Here is a 22,260-nt window from a genome sequence, read left to right as displayed (position 1 = left end):
TTTGTCATGGTGCAGCATTGATTGTAAACATGGTAGCAGAGAACTTACATTAATTCTGTGTCTTTCTTTAATTCTAAAAGTTCTCACCTGAGTTTTCTACGTATCTCCATCTAAAACACTTATGAGGTGTATGTTGGAGCCTCTCAACCAGTTTTCTAAGTCGCTTAACTGCTCTTGCATAGTTTTTATTCTCTTTATTTCTCTGAGATGCATTCTGGGTGAATTATTGAGCATTGTTAACTAATTCCCTTCTCAGTTGCATTGAGTATGGAGCTTGATTTTATGTCTTCAGTATTGTATTTCAATAACCATATTTTTCATTCCAAGGATTTTTTATTTTGTTCATGTTCACCTGTGCTTCTTCCATTTCTGCCACTGTTTGTTTCCTAATTTCTCATCCTTCATTTCTGGGAGAACCTAAACCATATTTTTTAGAAAGTCATTTTTCTATTTTGCTGTTATTTTCATTTCTCTAGGAATTCATTCTCCAGGTTGTTGATTTTTTAAAACTTGTTGCTCTTTCTTAACATTTGCTTCCTTCATTCCTTTTGAAATCTTAGTTCGTAGAGTTATCTTAAAGGGGAGTCTCCTTTCCTTGCTTTCTGTGATACCCCTTGCTGCCATCACACATATCTCCTCATGTTCCCCAGACCAGAACCAGAGGTTACATGGCAGCTGGGGCTAGGGGGATGTGGAGGTTCCTGCTGGTAGCTTGGCCTAGGGCATGGCTGTGAGGTCCCTCTGCCTCCTCCCACCTCCCCGGGTGTACAGTTACCTAGCGGCTATAGTCCCAGATTGGTAGCAATCTTTAGTCTCCAGCATTCTAAAGTCTCAGTCTTTAGTTTCAAGCCTGTCTCTGGTCACCTGCCACACCTGGGACACCTGTAGTCCTTCTTATACCACAGGAGTTGAGCTTGTAACTGCCTTTCCTGTATCCAGACCCGGAAGCCAGCAGACTTGTGGATTCAGCCTCACCTCCATGTTGAGTTTCTCTTGTTTCTTGCCCAAGGACATGCTACTTACCCAATTTTGATATCAACTATGCATTTTAAGTATCATTCCTTAAGTTTTTTTCCTGTCCTATCACTTCTATATATTAGAATGAAATGGAGTTGAAGGGCCTCAGTGCATGAAATTACAATGCTATAATCCTGGGACTTGCCATTCACTTTCACCTTGAATTTCTTTACATCTAACTTCAATTGTCTTGTATTTGCTGTATTGTTTGAAACCATCTTAAATCCTTCCAATAACTAGGAATGGGATACATACCTTGTTAGTCCCCTGTGGCTGCAGTAATGAAGTACCAGAAACTAAGTGGCTTAGAACAACAGAAATCTTGTCCCACAGTTCTGGAAGCCAGAGTCTGAGATCGAGGTGTCAGCAGGGCCACACTTCCTCTGAAATTGGCACTGAAACTTCCTCTGAAACAAGCACCTGAATGCTTCCGAGTGGACTGGTTAATCATCTCTGCTTAAGGAAAAGAAGACAGGGGCCCCAGGGGTGTGATCTTCCTAAGGTGACACAGCAAGTCAATTGCAAAATGGAGACGGCATAACATTAGGTGAAATGAGTAAAATTATCAGGTGAAAAAAGTCTATCAACTGGGCACCGTGGCTCACCCCTGTCATCCCAGCACTTTGGGAAGTCGAGGCAGGTGGCTCACTTGAGCCCAGGAGTTTGAGACCAGCCTGGACAACATGGCAAGACCCTGTCTCTACAAAAAATACAAAAATTCATCGGGCATGGTGATGTGCACCTGTAGCCCCAGCTACTCGGGAGACGGAGGTGGGAGGATCACTTGAGCCCAGGAGGTCAAGGCTGCAGTGAGCCAAGATTGTGCAACTGCACTCCAGCCTGGGTAACAGAGTGAGACGCTGTCTCAAAGAAAAAAAAAGTCTATCACTTGTGCAAAGGGGGCACAGTTTGCTTAAACAGGGGAAGTTAGCTTAATTTTATACAAATATGTTTAATTACTTAAGGCAACCCATCTATGTATCTGTATCTACAAATATATAGGTAGAAGTTTTATGCATATGATATAGTATGATATATGTCTATATCCAGCTACCTATCTGTATATATATTTAGCTAGACAGTATGACAAATGTCAAACCTAAGATGAATCCACAGCTATTCAAAATAGCAGCCTTATTTAAAATACGGGATAAATAAAACCACCCACAAAGTTTAATTAGTGAATGTCCTTACCAGTCTGGCTTCTCTAGCAAGGAGTAAGTTGAAAATCCCTAACTGTTTCCCTGCAATCCTTCATTTCTCACCTGGTGGGGCAGAAGGCGGATCTTGTCAAAGACAGCCGTGAACATACTACGCGATTCACCGGGAGACTCCTCCAGCACCTTGACCTGCAAATTTCCAAAGGAGCTGCTCTGCTGTCAGCTCTCCCCTACAGGATGCCCCAGGGGGCAGGGCACAGCACCACATCTTTGCTCTCTGGGGTTCACTTGTCCAGGGCTTGGAGCCTGCAGGAAAAGAGGCTGCGTATCCGGCAAACCCATCTCTGCCAAACTAGCATTTCAATCCCCCAGCCCTGCATGTCTGCCTCGTGACAAAGCTATTTCTGAGTTTATATCTCTCAGGGCACGATTTTGATTTTCAGTTTTAGAGCCCTGAGTGATGGGTTGTCTCAGCTGGTCCTCAAATCTCTTTCCTTTGTGTTTTTGTTGCTGTTGTTGTTGTTATTTGTTTTTTTGTTTGTTTATTTTTGTTTTTGTAGCTCTAGACCTCTATGATTCTACTCTGTCAAAAAGAATCTACAAAGTCCCCTCCCTTCAGTTGGGTAAAATCCAGGGACCTGTTGGTACCTGATCCATTTTGAGAAACACAAGCCCCTGGAAGACATTTGCCCCGCTGTGGGGAGCCACTCTCTGGAGCAGTTCACTATTTGTAGGATGGTGAGGACAGAGGAAGGGGACAGGGTGAAGTCTTAACTCATGCTCACATCCGAACAGACTTTTTTAATCGCAAGTAGCATCCATTCAGTTTCTCTACTCAGCTTCAAAGGCCTCGTAAGGCTCCCATTACCATTGTGTGGCTGGTAATTCTGTGTCACAACTAATTACCGCCTAATAGCTGTCACGGATGCAGAGTCTCCAGTTTAAAAGCGAAGTTGATTTCTTCCTGCATTCAGACCTCATCTGCCCCTGAGTGGTGCAGATTACATGAGGTAATACGGCAGTTATTTCTACCTGCTGCAGTTCATCAGCTCCATCTCCAGCTGAGGTAGCCGCCCCTCCCCCTTGGACAAAGATTATTTGTCATTAAAATGCTCAGGCTCACTCACACTCTCTTTTTTCAATCTGGATGTTGCCTACACTTTGAGAAAGGTTTTTGAAGAAAGATTAGCAGGATTAGGAAAGGTTCACATATGTTCAGCTTCACTCTTGGTATTCAAGACATCACAACCCTGTACCACCCAGGAAGCACAAGAAAATGGAGCTTAGGCAGAGGCTGGGAGGGGCTGGGAGGTGAGAGGGAAGCTGTGTGGCTCCCCCACCAATAATACAAAACTGAAGTCAAATGCAAATCTGGGGGTGTTTTATGCTGGGAAATTCCCAGGTGGTTTCCTAGAATTTTTTTTTTATTAATTTTTTTACTTCCATAGGTTATTGGGGAACGGTGTTTGGTTGCATGAGTAAGTTCTTTAGTGGTGATTTGTGAGCTTTTGGTGCACCCATTACCCGAGCAGTATACACTGGACCCAATTTGTGGTCTTTTATCCCTCACCCCCTTCCCACCCTTGCCCCCTGAGTCCCCAAAGTCCATTGTGTCATTCTTATGTCTTTGCATCCTCATAGCTTAGCTCCCACTTATGAGTGAGAACATACGATGCTTGGTTTTCCATTCCTGAGTTATTTCACTTAGAATAATAGTCTCCAACCTCATCCAGGTTACTTCGAATGTCATTAATTCATTTCTTTTTATGGCTGACTACTTTTCCATTATATATATGTATATCATATATATATCATATGTATATCATATATATCATATGTGTATCATATATATCGTATGTATATCATATATGTATCACGGTTTCTTTATCCACTCGATTGGTGAGCATTTGGGTTGGTTCCACGATTTTGCAATTGTGAATTGTGTGGCTATAAACATGTATATGCAAGTATCTTTTTTGTATAATGACTTATTTTTCTCTGGGTAGATATCCAGTAGTGGGCTTACTGGATCAAATGGTAGATCTACTTTTAGTTCTTTAACGAATCTCCACACTGTCTTCCATAGTGGATGTACTAGTTTACATTCCCACCAGCAGTGTAGGAGTGTTCCCTTTTCACCATACCCACGCCAACATCTATTATTTTTTGGTTTCTTGATTATGGCCATTCTTGCAGGAGTGAGGTGGAATTGCATTGTGGTTTTGATTTGCATTTCCCTGATCGTTATTGATGTTGAGCCGTTTTTCATATGTTTGTTGGCCATTTGTATATCTTCTTTTAAGAATTGTCTGTCCATGTCTTTAGCCCACTTTTTGAAGGGACAATTTGTTTGTTTATTTCTTGCTAATGTGTTTGAGTCGGTTGTAGATTCTGGATATTAGTCCTTTGTCAGAGGTATAGATTGTGAAGATTTTCTCCCACTCTGTGGGTTGTCTGTTTACTCTGGTGACTGTTCCTTTTGCTGTGCAAAAGCTCTTTAGTTTAATTAAATCCCAGCTATTTATTTTTGTTTTTATTGCATTTTCTTTGGGGTTCTTGGTCATGAAATCCTTGCCTAAGCCAATGTCTAGAAGGGGTTTTCCAATGTTATCTTCCAGAATTTTTACAGTTTCAGGTCTTAGATTTAAGTCTTTGATCCATCTTGAGTTTATTTTTGTATAAGGTGAGAGATGGAACTCTTGTTTTTAGCACTGTTTTCTTTTCTCTTCCTGTGTGATTATTTGTCTCCTTTTCAGAGCCTGGCCAGCAAAGGAGAAGTGACGTGTCAGAGGTGGGACTCAACAACTTGGCCTTGAGGCAGGTTCTAAGAGCTATGCTCAACCCAACAGCTGACCCTTGGTATTCCTTCTGTCTACTTTTTCTTGCCTTAGTCACCTTCTCAAGGGCACCAAATGAAGGAAGGGTCATGGCTCCTGGAGCCTGTGAGAAAAACCTGTTTCCAAGTTGGAATATTTCATCGAGTTAAACTTCTAATCAGTCTGTACTGATCACTGGGTGTCTTAGTCCATTTGGGCTGCTCTAACAAAATATCTTAGACTAGGTAATTTACAAATAATAGAAGTTTATTTCTCACAGTTCTGGAGGCTGGAAAGTTTAAGATCAAGGTGCCAGCCAATTTTGTGTCTGGTGAAACCTCCATCTCTGTTCCACAGAGGGCACCTGTTGCTGTGTCCCCAGATGGCAGAAGGGCAAAAAGGAACTAACAGACTCCCTCAAACCCTTTTATAAGAACACTAATCCCATCCATGAAAGTGGAGCCCTCATGACATAAACCACCTCTTAAAGGCCCCATCTCTTAATACTATGGCAGTGGGGATTAAGTTTCAACATGAATTGAAGGACAGAGGCAAACACTCAAACTGTAGCACTGAGTACCAAGAAGAATTAAAAAGGGGAAAAGAAATGGCTAGGTAGTCTCAGAATCTTCCCAAATCTCCCCATAAAATAGAAACAGCAACTAGAATAGCAAAGCCCAAAGAGCCATGGACAGTATCCACAACAGAACTGATAGAGAGGTAATCTTCCCAGACACCAAATACTAACAGGTCTGGGCAAAGCATTTACAGTTCAAGAACTGAATGGTAGCAGCATTGGTGCCGGAAGAAGACAAGTGATAAAAACTGTGATTCTGAAGATACTGAGAGCTTGGGAATCACACAATCACCTGCAGGTATTCACCAGCGGGCACAGCAAGACCATCTGAGTACAGCAACCCAAACCAGGAGAGTTATCTGAAAACCCAATACATGATTAAGCATAAGAGACTGTGATACAATAAGGTCTGATGGTGTTGGGGTGATTTTAGCTCCATATGCTCTCAAAGTGAACAGAGTCCCTGCCAATACAAAGCCTTGCGCTGATGAGTATCTAGGCAGATCACTAAAGGCAAGGAAAAAAGATCCAGATAAATGGGATGGGGGGTGGGCAAAGCAGAAGAGGCAGCTCTCAAAATCTTTGGAGATTTTTGTTTTATTTCCTTGCGAGAGGAACAGGAGAGGGAGCTCTAGAGCCTTTGAACTAGAAAGGTTGCCCCAGCATACCCTTCACTCCTAAAAGTATAGGAAAATTCATTTCATTTAGAAAATAAACAACAGAAAAGCATTGTGGTAAAAACGTATAAAAAAGTTAGCAAGGAAAAAAGAAAAGAAAGAGCAGAATAAAATTCCTACAAACGATGAAAGCGTGTCCGAAAGGAACGCCCACAAAACATTTCAAATGTTATCAAACAACTTAAAGAAAATTAAGAAAATGATAGAAACTATGAAAGAACAACATACCACAGAATCAGAAAAAAGCTCAGAAGTAAGGTGACTGGAGAAAAAAAGTTTGAAAAGAGGGATGGCACAGTTTAGAAAATAACTAGAAATATAAAAAGAAAGGACTGGAGAAAGACACAGATGAAAGAAATTGTAGAAATACGAAGGACAGAGGAGCATGTTAAATGACACCATGGGACGTGATGAAATCCAGACTGGAAAGTTCTAAGTCAAATGGCTTGATTTTTTCAACAACAAAAATGGAGGGGTTAAAAATAAAGAAAGAAGAGGAAGTGTATAAAGAAAAGAGATTTATAAGTTATTTCAAGCAAATGCAAAGTAGGAATCTTATTTCAGTTCTGGTTCAAACAATCAATTTTTTAAAATATAAAGCAACCAGGAAAATATAAACATGACAATATTTAATATTAAGGGATTAATATTTTTAAGTATAATAAAAATATTGTGATTGCTTTTTTAAAATTATGATTATCTATTAGAGATGCATACAGTACTTAATGTCTAGGCTCACTACAAATTATCCAGGAACAGTGGGAATAGAGGCAGATATAGAAGAACAAGATTATCTTGTATTGATATATATCGAAGCTGGTTGATGAGTACTTGATTGTTCTTTGTATTATACTCTCTACTTTTGACTGTCTGAATATCACTGTAATTCAAAGCTTAATGAACAAACAAATAATAAGGGAAGTCTTAGAGCTTGGCATCCACCAGGAAGGAATACCTTATGCTTCTTTCCTGAGCGGGCTGTGCTACCTGGAGAGGGTTTCAATATATGTAGACATACCTTGTAATCCATCCCCTTCAGACCTTCTTCCCATTCAAGTGTTCCAGTATATTTTTCCCTAAACTGAACTAGATGTGTTACTCCATCACTTGCTAGAATATAAGATCTATGAAGGTAAGAATTTGTCAATTGTGTTACCATTGTATCTCCAGGACCTAGAATAGTGCCTGGCACATAATAGGCCTTCTGTAAATATTTGTTGTTTAATGGAGTGAATCGTCATGACTGATCCCAGGACATAATCCCAGGCTGTAACTACCACTGTGTGTCTTTTCTTGGAGAAAGGAGGGAGAATTCTTTACTTTGTAATGACCTAAGCTTGGGTTAGCTGCAGAAGTGGCTTCTAAAATGTAAGATAAACAATGTCTGACCTTGTAGCATTGAGGACTTTAGGCAGCTGCTCAGCTGCTGAAGGTGCCACAAGGTGTGAAAGAACTGAACAATGTGACTAATGACTGCTTCCCTTTGCAGGGTATCCAGTATCCAGTATTCAGCCAATGGGCCTTACTTAGGATATCGTGTTAAATATGTTGGTAATTGATGGAATAAATACATGTAAATTTTATATATTGTTTATTTACATAGGTGATATTACAAAATATGTATTTGGCCTTCCTCCCTGTTTCCTGGCTTACAGCACTTAACATCCTTGGACTCTTCAAAGTGGTGTGTTTTGTTTGTAGGGAAAAGAAAGACAGATCAGACTTACTGTACCTATGTAGAAAAGGAAGACATAAGAAATTCCATCTTGATCTGTACCAAGGAAATTTTTTCGCCTTGAGATGCTGTTAATCTGTAACTTTAGCCCCAACCCTGTGCTCACAGAAACATGTGCTGTATGGAATCAAGGTTTAAGGGATCTAGGACTGTGCAGGATGTGCCTTGTTAACAGTATGTTTGCCGGCAGTATGCTTGGTAAAAGTCATCGCCATTCTCCATTCTCTATTAACCAGGGGCACGATGCACTGCGGAAAGCCACAGGGACCTCTGCCTGGGAAAGCTGGGTATTGTCCAAGGTTTTCCTCACTGAGACAGCCTGAGATATGGCCTCATGGGAAGGGAAAGACCTGACCATCCCCCAGCCCGGCACCCATAAAGGGTCTGTGCTAAGGAGGAGTAGTAAAAGAAGGCGGCCTGTTGCAGTTGAGATAAGAGGAAGGCCTCCATCTCCTGCATGTCCCTGAGAATGCAATGTCTCGGTGTAAAACCCGATCGTACATTCGTTCTATTCTGAGATAGGAGAAAACTGCCCTGTGGCTGGAGGCGAGATATGCTGGCGGTAATGCTGTTCTGTTGCTCATTGCTCCACTGAGATGTTTGGGTGGAGAGAAGCATAAATCTGGCCTACATGCACGTCCAGGCATAGTACCTTCCCTTGAACTTATTTGTGACACAGATTCTTTTGCTCACATGTTTTCCTGCTGACCTTCTCCCCACTATCACCCTGTTCTTCTGCCACATTCCCCTTGCCGAGATAGTGAAAATACTAATCAATCAATACTGAGGGAACTCAGAGACCAGTGCTGGTGCAGGTCCTCTGTATGCTGAGCACCGGCCCCCTGGGCCCACTGTTCTTCCTCTATACTTTGTCTCTGTGTCTTATTTCTTTTCTCAGTCTCTCATCCCACCTGATGAGAAATACCCACAGGTGTGGAGGGGCTGGCCCCCTTCATTGTTGAAGCTAATGAGTTGAGTGGTGGCTGGGGGCCTGTAGGTAGCTTCAGGAAGGGGGTTGGTCACTAAAAAGATCAGTGCAGGTTTACAGTCAGGACTTTGAGCCCAAGCTCCAACCCCTGAGGAGGAGAGAGGGGTTGAAGGTTAAGATGATTTCCAATGACCAGGGATTTATCCAGTCTGCCTACATAATGAATCTGCCATAAAAACCCCAAAGGAACGGGTTTGGAGAGCTTCCCAGTAGCTGAACAGGTTGCAGTTCCTCAAGGGTGGAGCGCCTGGGGAGGGCATGAAAGCACTATGTCCCTTCACCCATACTGATAAGGTTTAGCCGTGTCCCCACTCAAATCTCATCTTGAATTGTAGCTCCCACAATTCCCACGTGTCACAGGAGGGACCCAGTGGGAGGTAATTGAATCATGGGGGTGAATCTTTCGTATGTTGTTCTCATGATAGTGAGTAAGTCTCACAAGATCTGATGGCTTTATAAAGAGGAGTTCCCCTGCACAAGTTCTCTTTCATTGCCTGCTGCCATCCATGTAAGCCGTGACTTGCTCCTCCACACCTTCTGCTGTGATTGTCAGGCCTCCCCAGACATGTGGAACTATGAGTCCATTAAACCTCTTTCCTTTATAAATTACCCAGCCTTGGGTATGTCTTTATTAGCAATGTGAGAACAGACTAATACACACGCCTTGTCCTGTGCGTCTCTTCATCTGTATCCTTTGTAATTCTTTTGTAACGTCTTTTATAATAAACCAGTAAAGTGTTTCCCTGAGTTCTGTGAGCCACTCTAGCAAATTAATCAAATTCAAGGAAGGGTTTTGGGAACCCCCAATTTACAGCCAATTGTCAGAGGCACAAGTAAACAACTTGAGGCTTGGAATTGATGTTGGAAGTGGGGAGCAGTCATGTGGGGCTGAGTGCTCAACCTGTAGGATCTGACACTATTTCCAGGTAGATAGTATCAAAATTGAACTGAGTTCCAGGATGACACTCAGCTGATATCTGCTACAGAATTGATTACTTGCTTCATGTGTAGGGAGAAACTCCCACATGTTTGGTTACAGAGTCTTCTGTGTTGATCGTTGTGGTGTGACGTCAGAGGAAAAACAGTTTATTTTTCCCTACAGAACATCATTATTTGGTTGGTTGGTTTGCTTCATCAACGAGCATACTTAAAAACTAAGTGTAGCTCTTGCACAGTTTTAGTTGAGAAAGAGTATGTTACAATGGAAAATGTAAAATTTTTCAAACTAGACAGAGCTTAGTTCAAATCCTGGTCCTGAAAGTTAGCTGTTAATGTTATAGAATGTTTATTAATCATTTTGTGTCCCTATTTTCTTAATAATAAAATAGGACTATTAATATTCTCTACAGACCAATATCCCTCCTGAATATAGACATAACAATTTAAATTCAGTAATAGGTAGAAAAGATAATACATCATAACCAAGTGGGGGTTATGCCAGGGATGCAAGGTTGGTTTAAATTTTGAAAAGAAATAGATGTAATTCATCATATTAACAGATTAGAAAGGAAAAACCATATGATCAGCTTAATAAATGTAAAAAAGGCATTTGACAGTATTCAACATACATTCCTGATAGAAACTCACAAACCCTAGGAATAGAAGGGACATTCCTCAATCTGACAAAGGAAATTTATGAATAAAACCAACAGTTTACATCATGTTTAATAATGAAGAATGAATACTTTCCCCTAAGATTGGGAATCAAGCAAGAATATCTGTTTTTACCCCTCCTAATCGATATTGTGGTAAAGATTCTACCAATGGGGAAAAGGCAAGAAAAAGAAATAAAAGACATTCACATAGGAAAGGAAGAAATAAATATGTCCTTTTTTGACTGACTTATTCTTTAAAGATGATCATGGATGTAGAAAATCCTAAATAATCTATTAAACAAGACTATTAGACCTAACAAGTGAACTTAGCAAGGTTGCAGGATACAAGGTCAATATTTTAAAAATCAATTGTATTTCTATATACAACAAATAGTTGGGAATTAATACCTTCTATGACATCATAAAAATGTTTAGGTATAAATCTGATGAAAGATGTGGAGGGTCTATACACTGAAAACTTCAAAACGCTTCTGAGAGAAACTAAAGAAGTCCTAAATAAATGGAGAAGTATACCATATTTATGGATCAAAAGACTCAGGCTTGTTAAGATGTAAATTCTCCCCAAATCGATCTATAGATTCCACAAAATCCCAGCAGTTTTTTAAAAATAAAAATTGACAAGCTGATTCTCTCTCTCACACACACACACACACACCACCGCACACCACACACACACACACACACACACACACACTCTCTCTCTCTCTCTTTTTCTATCCATCTATTGGGCCATATGCACAAAGACCTAGACTGTTCTATAGCAAATATTAACTCTGGTTATGGTAGGATTTCAGATAATTTGCTGTTTCCCTCTTACATTTTTCTTTCTTGCTCAAATTTTGTAAATGAATATTTCTGATGTTAATAATAAATCACTATTCTAAGAAATGTTCCTCTCACAGTTTGCCTGCTTTATCTTTGCCATAAATAATTGCTAATCAATCTTGAAAGGACAGACAAGTAAATATTGAATTGAAGAGTCTCAAAGGGAATCCTGCACAATATACTCTCAAAGTACGGTACAGGAGTCATTTCAACCTTAATCTCTTTCCTTACATGGAGTCATTTGGGACAGAATCAACCAGTGATTTCTCTTATTGAAGGATTAGGCCATGTTGTTAATAAAGTAGCAATCTAGACAATTAAAACTAAATAAGTATTCTCTTGTCAATTCCTAGGTAAGTGATTTCTGGTCATTTGAGAGTAAAAAATGCTCATCAATAGTTTTGTCACTTTATTTAAGCTGCCTTAAGAGTTAGGATTATGTTTGACCCAGAAAACCTTACCAGTGTGGTCGAGACCCCTAAGAGGGTTATTGCCCTCACATAGCAAGAAATCAGGAGGTAAGCAGTATAGGGCTAAAGTGGTTGCTTGACCAGCAATGTCCACTGGGACTCGAACTGGCTTGCTCTTCCTGCTCTGCCAATCTTAACTTGAGGCTTTCCTCCTCTTAGTTGTACAATGGCTGCTGCTGCTCCGTGTATGATGCCTGCATTGCAGGCAGGGAGAGAGAAAAGAACCACAAGTCTTTTCCTCTCAATCTTTTGTGTTTTTGTCTGAGAATAGATGCTACCCTTTGGATTTCTGCCACCATTATATTGGCTAGAATGGGTCACATGGCCACCCTTCACTACAAGGGAGTCTGGGAAGTTGGACATTTTAATATGGCCACAATGGCACCTCAAAAAATAAAAAATAAAAAAAATAAGGTCTTTGTTAGAAAGGAAGAAAAAGGAATGGGATTTGGGTAGGCAATCAAGTCAGCTACACTGTCTAAAATGTTGCCTGTATTTCATTTTTAGTTTAAAAGTACAAACAAAAATGCCCGGAAAGATATGTTTGATGTGCGTTCTTGGAAGAATGGCATGAGGAGTGCCACACTGAAGTTAGAGCATAAGGCCATTTCCTATCAGTCCTTGAGCAAAATCTGAGCTTTATTTCCTTTACTTGATGTGGGATTAATAATACATAACCAGTGTAAAACTCACATAATTACAAATTCCACTGGATAGATGAAGAGTATTATTGTTGAATATTCCTAAAGTTTCCCATGAGTCATGGAATAAAAAGTGAGACGACTAAAAGTTAATTATGCTTGTTTAGTTTTTTTTTTTTTTTAAATAAATTGGTTTTGTTTCTCAGCTCATTTCATAGACAATTTGAGGCAGCCAACAATGCCAATACATATAGTAAAAAATAAATATAGATTTTTAAGTGGAATTAAAGAATATGAGCCAATGTGAGCTAAAATAAAAATATAAGAATTTTTAGTCTAAGCTTTCTGCCCACCAAAGTATGAAGGGAATATAGAACAATTTACATAATAGTCATTATCAGAGGAAAACATATCTCATCAGTAGATGTAAGTTTTCTTCATTGTAAAACAGATGTTTACATACTTGAAATCCTGTCTTTCAAAGGTAATCCTGGCATTTAGTTCAGTGCCTGATGAAAAGAATGCCCTGGGTAAATATTTATTGGATGGATAGATCCAAGATCTCTCTTCCAGCTACTTTGAAATATATGATATATTGTTGCTAACTATTGTCACTGCTATCGAACATTAGAATTTATACCTTTTATCTAACTACAGGTTTTTACCCATTGTCCAACCCATGGATAGCTGGATACATGGAAACGGAATAAAACCCTGCTATGTACATTATCTGATTTCTCCTTATTAAAAATTACCATTTTTTGGAGAACAGGAACAGCTTTCTACTGAATGCTATAAACTCTCTCTCCAGAAAAATGAATATATACACAGAAGTCTGCATATCATATAAAGGGGCCGAGGGATTCCCTGAAACTCATTCACAGATCACCTTGGGGGCTAATAGGTTTCAGCTGAGCAACTGTTTTTCATCAGCACTGCAGGAGACAGTATAATGTAGCAAATAAAATACCATCCGAGGCATCGGATAGACCTGTCTGAATCCACTTGCTGGCTGGGTGAGAAAAAGAAAAGTTATAAAACCTTTCTGAGCTTCAGTTTTCACAACTGTAAAATGTAGATAAAATGCCTACCTCATAGACTTGTTGGGAAAATTAAATGGCATAGTATATTTCTAGCAGTTAGCATAGCACTTGGTACATACAAAGCCCTCAATAAATTAATACCAAAAATAATTCCCATTTACTGAGTACTTCCATAGGGCAGCACCTTGATGTCATTCCATCTTTATCTCAACCCTGCATATTTGATCATCACATCATTACTCCAGTTTTATAGATGAAGCTGAATCATAGAGGTTCTGAAATTTGCCGAAGTTCACACAGCCAGTAAATTACAGAAACAGAAGATGAGCCCAGGTTTTTCAGTACCAAGAATGCTAATATCAGGTTCTGTCTGTTTTTCAAGACATTTTCTTCCACTTGTCTTCTGGTAGCTCACATCTGTGACTCCACAAAGGACAGGGAAGAAGAGAAGCATCACACAGGCTGGAAAAATTTAATACCTACTGCCAGACCTCTAGTCACTGGTCTAGACTTATGGCCAAGGAGTGGCTGACACATTGAGATACACATCTTTTATCCTCAGCTGTCATTGGTTTAGTGGGGAGGCTCTCAGTCTGGCTAAACACAGGGAAAGCTGCAGCTACCTCTCCCATTAAAATAATTTGAAATCTTTTTTTTTTTTTTTGAGAAGGGGTCTCACTGTGTTGCCCAGGCTGGAGTGCAGTGGCACAATCTCAGCTCACTGCAACCTCCGCCTCCCAGGTTCAAATGACTCTCCTGCCTCAGCCTCCTGAGTAGCTGGGATTACAGATGTGCACAACCATGCTTGGCTAATTTTTGTATTTTTAGTAGAGGCGGGGTTTCACGATGTTGGTAAGGCTGGTCTCGAACTCCTGACCTCATGATCCGCCCGCCTCGGCCTCCCAAAGTGCTGGGATTATAGGCATGAGCCACCGCACCCAGCCAATAATTTGAATTATTTATGCCAGGTTAGCAACCCATATGCCACAATGTAATTGACAACTGTATCTTGTAGCCTGCCTAGCATCCACCCCGCCTTCTAGTTGCCTGCATCTCATTTCCTTTTAACCATACTACCTTCCCAGGCACAGCCCATGCACATCTGAAAAAGCGAACTCTACCCTCCACTCCTGAATGGGCCCTGATTGGTGAGTCCAATCAGCACATCCCATCCTCCTGGCCACAGTGACTGGCTCAATGAAAAATAACCTGAATCCAGCCAATGGAAAGTTAGGAGAGGTTTACTGGGAACTTAACAGGAATACAAGTGCTTGCTCTTCTCATAAAACTGTCAGGAGCGGCTGGGCACAGTGGCTTACACCTGTAATCCCAGCGCATTGGGAGGTTGAGGCAGGAGGATTTCTTGAGCCCAGGAATTGGAGGCTGCAGTGAGTTATGATGATTGTGCCACTGTACTCCAGCCTGGGTGACAGAGTGAGACCCCATCTCTTAAATAAATACGTAAATGCACAAAATTTCTATTATAGTACTTTTAAATTACAGCACATAGTGTATGTGTATCTATTACAGCAGTTACTGTATTTGTTCTTCTGACAATGTCCCTAAGTAGACTACTGTCTACACCTATTGTCTTAACCATTTTTCTATGCTCAGGGCCTAATGCTGGTAGCATTTAACAGCTAGTGAAGAGATGAATGAACACATCTACATCCCTGCCAACACTTTGTAGTTTCTGGGGCTTTTATTATAGTGGCCATCCTGCTGGGTATGGGGTGATATCTCATTGTAGGTTTGATTTCCACATCGCTGATGATTAGTCACGTGGGCATCTTTTCAGATACTTGTTGGCCATTCATATATCATCTTTGGAGACATGTCTATTCAAGTCCTCTGTCCATTTTAAAATCACATATCCTTTATCTTTTTAATCCCATCTGAGTTGGGTTTTTTTTTCCCTCATCACTAAGAGATTCCAAATTGTCATGTTATGATGTTTTCCATGGCGAGCAATAGAACCTCCCACTGAGGAGTCTGACTTTTAGTTGTGATTTTTCAGGCCTGGCTGTGGGCAACTACAAGGCTGTACCTGGCAGGCCTTATGAGGAGGCTCCCACTCCACACCAGACCTGGCACAGCCAGGGCACTGGCAGTCCCAGAAGGGAGCAGTGGTCAAGGTCTCAGGACTGTGGCTGGCCATGCAGTTACATGGACCCGTGTTCCCAGCCCTGTACCTGCATTCCCGGGTCTCTGTGTCCAAGACCTTCTTCAGGCACCCTGCCAAGGCCTCCTTATGGGGGAATGATATGGTTTGGCTGTGTCCCTACCCACATCTCCTCTTGAATTATAGCCCCACAATTCCCATATGTTGTGGAAAGGACCAGGTGAGAGGTAATTGAACCATGAAGACAGGTCTTTCCTTTGCTGTTCTCATGATAGTGAACAAGTCTCATGAGATCTGATGGTTTTATAAAGGGGAGTTTCCCAGCACAGTTTCTCTTCTCTTGTCTGCTGCCATGTGAGACGTACCTTTTACCTTCCACCGTGATTGGGAGGCCTCCCCAGCCACTTGGAACTGTGAGTCCACAGTTCCACTAAACTGTTAGTCCACTAAACCTCTTTCTTTCATAAATTGGCCAGTCTGGGGTACGTCTTTATCAGCAGCGTGAGAATGGACTAATACAGGAAAGGAGGGAGAAATCTTGGAGATGTTTCCCTGTGACTCTGGCTCAGCATTCAGTGCTTTTTCTCACTGAGCCCTTCTCCCTTACCCCTAAGGTCCATACAACTCCCAGAGTCATTTGTTTGGGTCTCCACATCTGCATGAATCCACTGACCCTCCACAGAACTGAAGGTAGCCAGTTCTAGCTCCCTAATTGGGAGGGGGTGGGGGCAATCACCTCTCCCCAACCCTCAGTGCATTTGGGTCCAGTGAGGCTGGACTTCACCCATCCCAGGGGTTGACGTGCGGTCTGGGGCTGGCCAGCCAGGTCCTTGTGACTGGTGTGGAACCAACACATGTCCTCCCCTGGGCCAGGAGGAGTCAACCCTGGCAGTCTTTGGAAGGGAAAATTCTCTTTCTGCTGAGAGGCCTGGGCTGGTGGTGTGGGAGCCTTGTGCTGCTGGCAGAAGAGAAGCAGCCTCTAGGAAAGCAGAGACAAGTCAGAGTCAGACTCGCAGCAACAGCTAGCAGGCACCCGGGGCTAGCCAAGCTCAAGTCGCCCACAAACCCCTCCTTTTCCTCAAGCTGTTTCAACTGGGCATCTGTCATTTACAAGAGAAGAAACTCTTTTTAATGTATGCAAGAAAAACTTATTGGGCATCAATTATGTGCCAGGAACTAGAAATACAGCAATTATCACGATGGGTGCAGCCTCTGCATCCACAGAACTTACGGTTATTTACTAGGAATTCTGATTAAGACAAGCACTTTGTACATGCCAGGGGTTGAGTTTGAAAATGCATCATGTTTTGTATTATTCAGAATTTCTTAACCTCCAGAAAGACAGGGGCCATGAAGCCTGTTTTGCCTGTAGTATATGGCTGAGTAGGTGCTACACAAATATTTTTAAGTCAACAAATTGACTAACCTAAGGAATAAGTCCTCTTTTGCATATGAGGAAATTGAGGTGCCTAGGTGGTATGTGAACCCAGTGCTTTTAGACCCCAAACCCATTCTCCAAAATTTCACGTGATACTGCCTCATAGTCATGTTTGCTGCACAGTTCAGGCATTGTCCCGTAGTCAGTTCACAATGTGTAAGTCCACTGCCCTGAGCTCACTAAGGGCACCATCATGGCTGGGCCAAAATGATTGCTGATGATAAGCCAGCCGTGATGGTAGGTGGGACCCGCCATCGCTGTTAGGTGGGACCAGGCACTGGGACTCTGCAGGGCCATCGCCCGGGATCTTTCAGTCCACTATGTGCATTTGTCTGGGCCAGACAGACCTGCACTTGACTCCTGTACCTACTAGCTATGCTACCTTGGGCAACTTTTTTTTTTTTCCAACAATTTTGTGCCTTGGTTTCCTCATCTGTAAAATGCAGATGATACTACTACCCACCTTAAAGTCGTGTTCATTTTTTCACTCAAGAAGCATTTCTTGAGTTCCTACCATGTCCCGGTTATGGCTGGAAGATGAGCGACAAGGAGGGTGAGTATTTGCGAAGTGTGCAAGTCCCTTGGGTGGGTTCTATACATCTGAGTTTGAGAACCACTGTGTCCGAGGCTGTAGTAGGAGGGTGCGGTGAGGTTGGCCAGGCACATTTCAGGGCTCAGGGCAATGGTGTGCTGGGAAATGTTCGACAACTGGTTCTCCAAGGGAAAAACATCCACCAGTTTCCATGGTGGACATGCGCCTGTCCTGGCCAATTTCAAGTTACCGAATGTAGAGTGGGGAAAAGATCCCCTCCATTGGTTCTCCAAGGCAGAGCCAGCCTCCTCCGGCACCAAGTGGTCCTCGGGACCTCTGAGAAGTGGGTGGCAGTTTTATTGCTAGAGGGTAAACCAAAGATTCCTTCAAGAGAGTGCCAAATGGGGAAGAGTGCAGCCCCCAGACGAGTAATTAACTTGAGGCTTTACCAAGACGTTCTGCTTAACTTGGTGCAGGCTGAGATGCTGGGACAGCTGGAAGATGCAAACTGGATACTCCGTGGAGGCTGTTTGGCTCGGGCCTCAGTTTCTCTCGTTGGGTCATCTCTACATGGCTGCTTTAGCAGAATCATGAGAAAGAAGTCATTGTTTTTGTTTTAAGCCACTGACTTGTGGCGTAGTTTATCCCACAGCAACACATAACTACGGTAAGGGAGTTTCCCCCGGAACTTAGATTGTCACATCTACGTTGTGGGCTTGTGCAAGATCAGGATAGTCATCTGCTATGTCCCAATGCTTAGACCTGTTTGCAAGACCACATTATTTTCAGAGAGTGGCTTATTCTTAAGCACATGGCTATGATATTGCTTCCTAGAAAACAAAAAAAGAACTGCGGTTTTTTTCTAGCAACTTGCCAAATAATTGTGCAAAATTGAAAGACAGTAAATTTCTATATGTGTTTGTGTTCACACATATTTACCACTAAGCCTAAAATAAGTGAAATCAAATAACAAATTTCTCTAATTTATCACAATCATACATCATGGCCCAGGCTGTATATTGGACCATCCGGTTATTTCAGAAGAGTTAGTTGGAATGTATGAATGGCATATGTTGGCGCTCGGAAGAAAGACATAATTACTATTTTCAGGTTGCCTGGTTCCCTATCCTTATAATGAGTAAGATATTTAGAGTCCCGAACTGTTTATGTGACATTTCAATAAGTAATGCAGAGATTTGACAACATTTCCATATTCCTCTTTTAAAGTCTGAATGCCTCTGCCTTAATCCAAGCTCCTTGGCATTTATTACTGTTTGTTACACTAACAAGTAAGATTATGAGAATTCTAATGAAGGCTTCCAGTGAAAAACTCTGTGATTAAAATGCCATAATAACAGTTGCATGCATTTATGTGCCTAATTAGCATAATCTATTTAGCACAAGTAAACATACAAACAGAAGGAGAAAAGCAAGCCCACTGACACTTCAGCTAAAGGAGAATTTGAAATGTGGAGGAGACAATGTAAATATGTAAATGTCTTTGTGTATTCTTTTTATCTCTCTCCTTTCTCATCCTTGCCTTTTTTTTTTTCCTGTTTGCTAATGAGAAGACTATGTCATCCCATGTGGTCTCAGCTTTACCAGGCTGAGGTGCATTTGGGGCCATCTGCTGGGCCAGCATCCTAAACAATGCCACCCAGAAAGCGCTGGATATATTTGCAGCCACCTTTGACACCCTGGAATAGAAAAAATGGTATCTCAAAGACTACAATCTTTGATGTGTTCACTGTGAACACTTAGTTCAGCTGTTACCCCATTAATGCAAGGCCTGCTTGAGCCTGGCCATGCGGTACCCTGTCCTTCCCCCACCACCTCCCTTCCCCCACAAACACCACATTGTCAACAAATTAAAAGCAATCATGCCAGGTTTCTAAATTAGTCTCTCTCTGTATCTCTGCTGGCTTCATTATTTTTAATTCTTAATAAAATGTCAGGCAGTAGACTGACTGGCGTCTTCCTCTTGGTATGAGATTTTAAAGAACTTTTTAAAATGTGGAACTGAATACTGGAGTTTTAAAGTAGGATAATGGTGACAACTCCATTCAGGAAGTAACTTAAAGAAATTGCTGGAATCCCAAACATGTTGTAGTAAGGAGACACCATAGGCATGTTCTTTTTTCAAAGAAGGAAATCATTTCTTTAAACAGAAGCAGGCAGGTAGCTGATCTAGCCTCAATGCAGAGAGATGGACTGAAGAAATGTACATGAAACAAGCATGGGAGAGTTTACAGAGCATTGGAGAAATACTAAGTCTTTGAGTTTAATACAACTGAGGCCTAAAGATAGCCGTGCTAGCTCTTGTTTATTAAATTTTTATTTTCCAAAAACAATCTTAAGTCATGTAAAAAAAACCTCCTGAAATACTCATATATAGGGAGCCCTTACAGTGAAATTCATTGAGCTTTTACTATGTCCCAGGCACTGTTCTACATGCTTTCCCCATATTATCAAATTTGACACTCATATTAAATTGTGAGGAAGACACTGTTACAGATGAGGAAACCGAGACACAGACATTAAGTAGCTCACCAAGAATGGCATTAGTTTAATAAGTGAGGAAATCAGAATTCTAACTCAGGCAACCTCAATCCAGAGCCTGCACTCTTAAACAGAAAGCTAATTTTCAATTTTGTATTCTCCAGGGTTTCAGAATCGTATGTCTTCGTGGAAAACTACATATCCTAAGAGAAACAATACAGCATAGTGCCTGATACATAGTAATCCTGCAAGATATGCTGGCACTAATATGACAATAACAAAAATCACATCATTATTCACACCATTAGGAGTGACTATTGTTTCCATTCCCACACATTTCTAACACACATTGATATGCATTTTTTTCAATTAAAAAATGTTTAAAGAAAGGAGGCCAGAGGGGTACAAAAAAGTAAGAGCATGTATTGCTAAAAGCAAAACAGCCCATTGTTTGACCACTCGGCTCTGCACTTACCTGCACATATGGTGGTTCCTGGACGCCAGCATGCTAAGCACCATGTGTACCAAATAATCACAGGGGTAGGTTAAAGAGACAGCCTTCCCCCTAATTTGACCAATTTAGCATTTGGGGAGTAGTCTGTCTGTGCCTATCTTGGGAATTTTTAAACAATGGGTTGAAAGAGAAATTAGGGGAGGCAGACAATATTTTGGAATCAACCTAATAAATGTGAACAGCTGCGATGCGATCATCAGCACAATACATGATGGTCCCTTCCTCCAAGAAAATAAATGTGCACCTCCCCGGGGGTCTGTCCTCTGCCACCCTCCTCTACTCGCAGTATGCTTTCCGCTCGCACTGATGTGCCCTTGTGCTTCCCTCCAGCCCTTGGCTTGAAGCCCTGGACTAGATCAACCAGAGAACAGGCATCCCCACCGGGTGCCCCTCCCACGTCTCCCCTTCAACTCCTCCAAACAGCAACTCTTCCTCGTGGATTCTCCATCACAGTTGATGAGATGGGGCACCCTCATTCATCCAGCTGCTCAGGCTTAGAAAACTACTCTGCACCCCCACTTGTCCATATGGAGCCATTCAACCAAGTTTGCCAATTTCACCTCCTAAAAATGTCTTCCATCCCTTCCCTCTTCTCCATGTGTCTGCTACTGCCCAAGGTTGGGGTCTGCATTTGTCTGCTAGGGCTGCCACGACAAAGTAGCACAGACTGGGTGGCTTAAATAGCAGAAGTGTATTGTCTCACAATTCTGGAGGCTGGAAGTCTGAGATGAAGGTGTCAGCAGGGTTGGTTTCTTCTGAGGCCTCTCTCCTTGGCTTGTGGATGGTCGTCTTCTCCATGTGTCTTCACGTGGTCTCCCCTCTGTGTGTGTCTGTGTCCTAATCTCTTCCTCTTATAAGGACACTAGTCATATTAAATTAAGGGCCCACCCCAATGACCTCATTTTAATTTAATTACATCTTTAAAGACCTTATGTCCAAATACAGTCACATTCTTAGGTACTGGGGGTTAGGACTTAAACATACGAATTTGGGTCAGGGAAACACAGCTCAATCCATAACAGGGTCCTTGTCATCTCTCACCTTGACTACCATGACACCTTGTATTTACTAAGCTTTCTACAATGATCAGATCCTGTATTTTCCATATTTTCTACCAAGGACCATGTATGACTTCTATTACCAGAAAAATACTCACCAATAAAATATTTTGAAGAAAATGGTGGTGTTCTCCTTCCAACTCAGAGACATCTCCTTGGCTGTGGTCTGTTCTGCTTTAAGCTTCTCCTTTGTCGTGTTTCTCCATGTTCCATCCCCTGGCCTCAAATCTGGGTTTTCCTCTTCTGTTTCCTTTTCTCAGGCTGGTGAGTCAGCTGGACAGTCATGTGGGTCTGGAGTTGGGGCCAACTTCTTCGGCGTCACCTTCCAGACAACAGAAACACTGATGAGCACAGGGCATCTGAATGGGGCTTTGAGTCATTGTTTGTACTTTGTCAGGTGATGTGGTTTGGATATTTGCTCCCACCAAACCTCATGCTGCAATTTGATCCTCAGTGTTGGAGGTGGAGCCTGGTGGGAGGTGTTCAGATAATAGGTCTTGGGGGCAGATCCCTCATTGAATGTCTTGGTACC

At 41.8% G+C, this 22,260-nt stretch overlaps 1 long non-coding RNA gene across 1 annotated transcript; it reads right to left on the bottom strand.

Moving 5' to 3' along the window:
* Positions 1–3,622: 3,622 nt before the first annotated feature.
* Positions 3,623–22,169, bottom strand: LOC141409807 (uncharacterized). The gene is made up of 2 exons (XR_012432051.1): positions 21,827–22,169; positions 3,623–19,354 (listed from the first exon to the last, which is right to left on the bottom strand). It is a non-coding gene; the product is annotated as an uncharacterized lncRNA (long non-coding RNA).
* Positions 22,170–22,260: the final 91 nt, after the last annotated feature.

The sequence above is a fragment of the Macaca fascicularis genome, chromosome 3 (genome assembly GCF_037993035.2).
Source record: "Macaca fascicularis isolate 582-1 chromosome 3, T2T-MFA8v1.1".
In the NCBI taxonomy this organism is placed as follows: Eukaryota; Metazoa; Chordata; class Mammalia; order Primates; family Cercopithecidae; genus Macaca; species Macaca fascicularis.
This window is presented reverse-complemented; position numbering and strand designations above follow the sequence as displayed.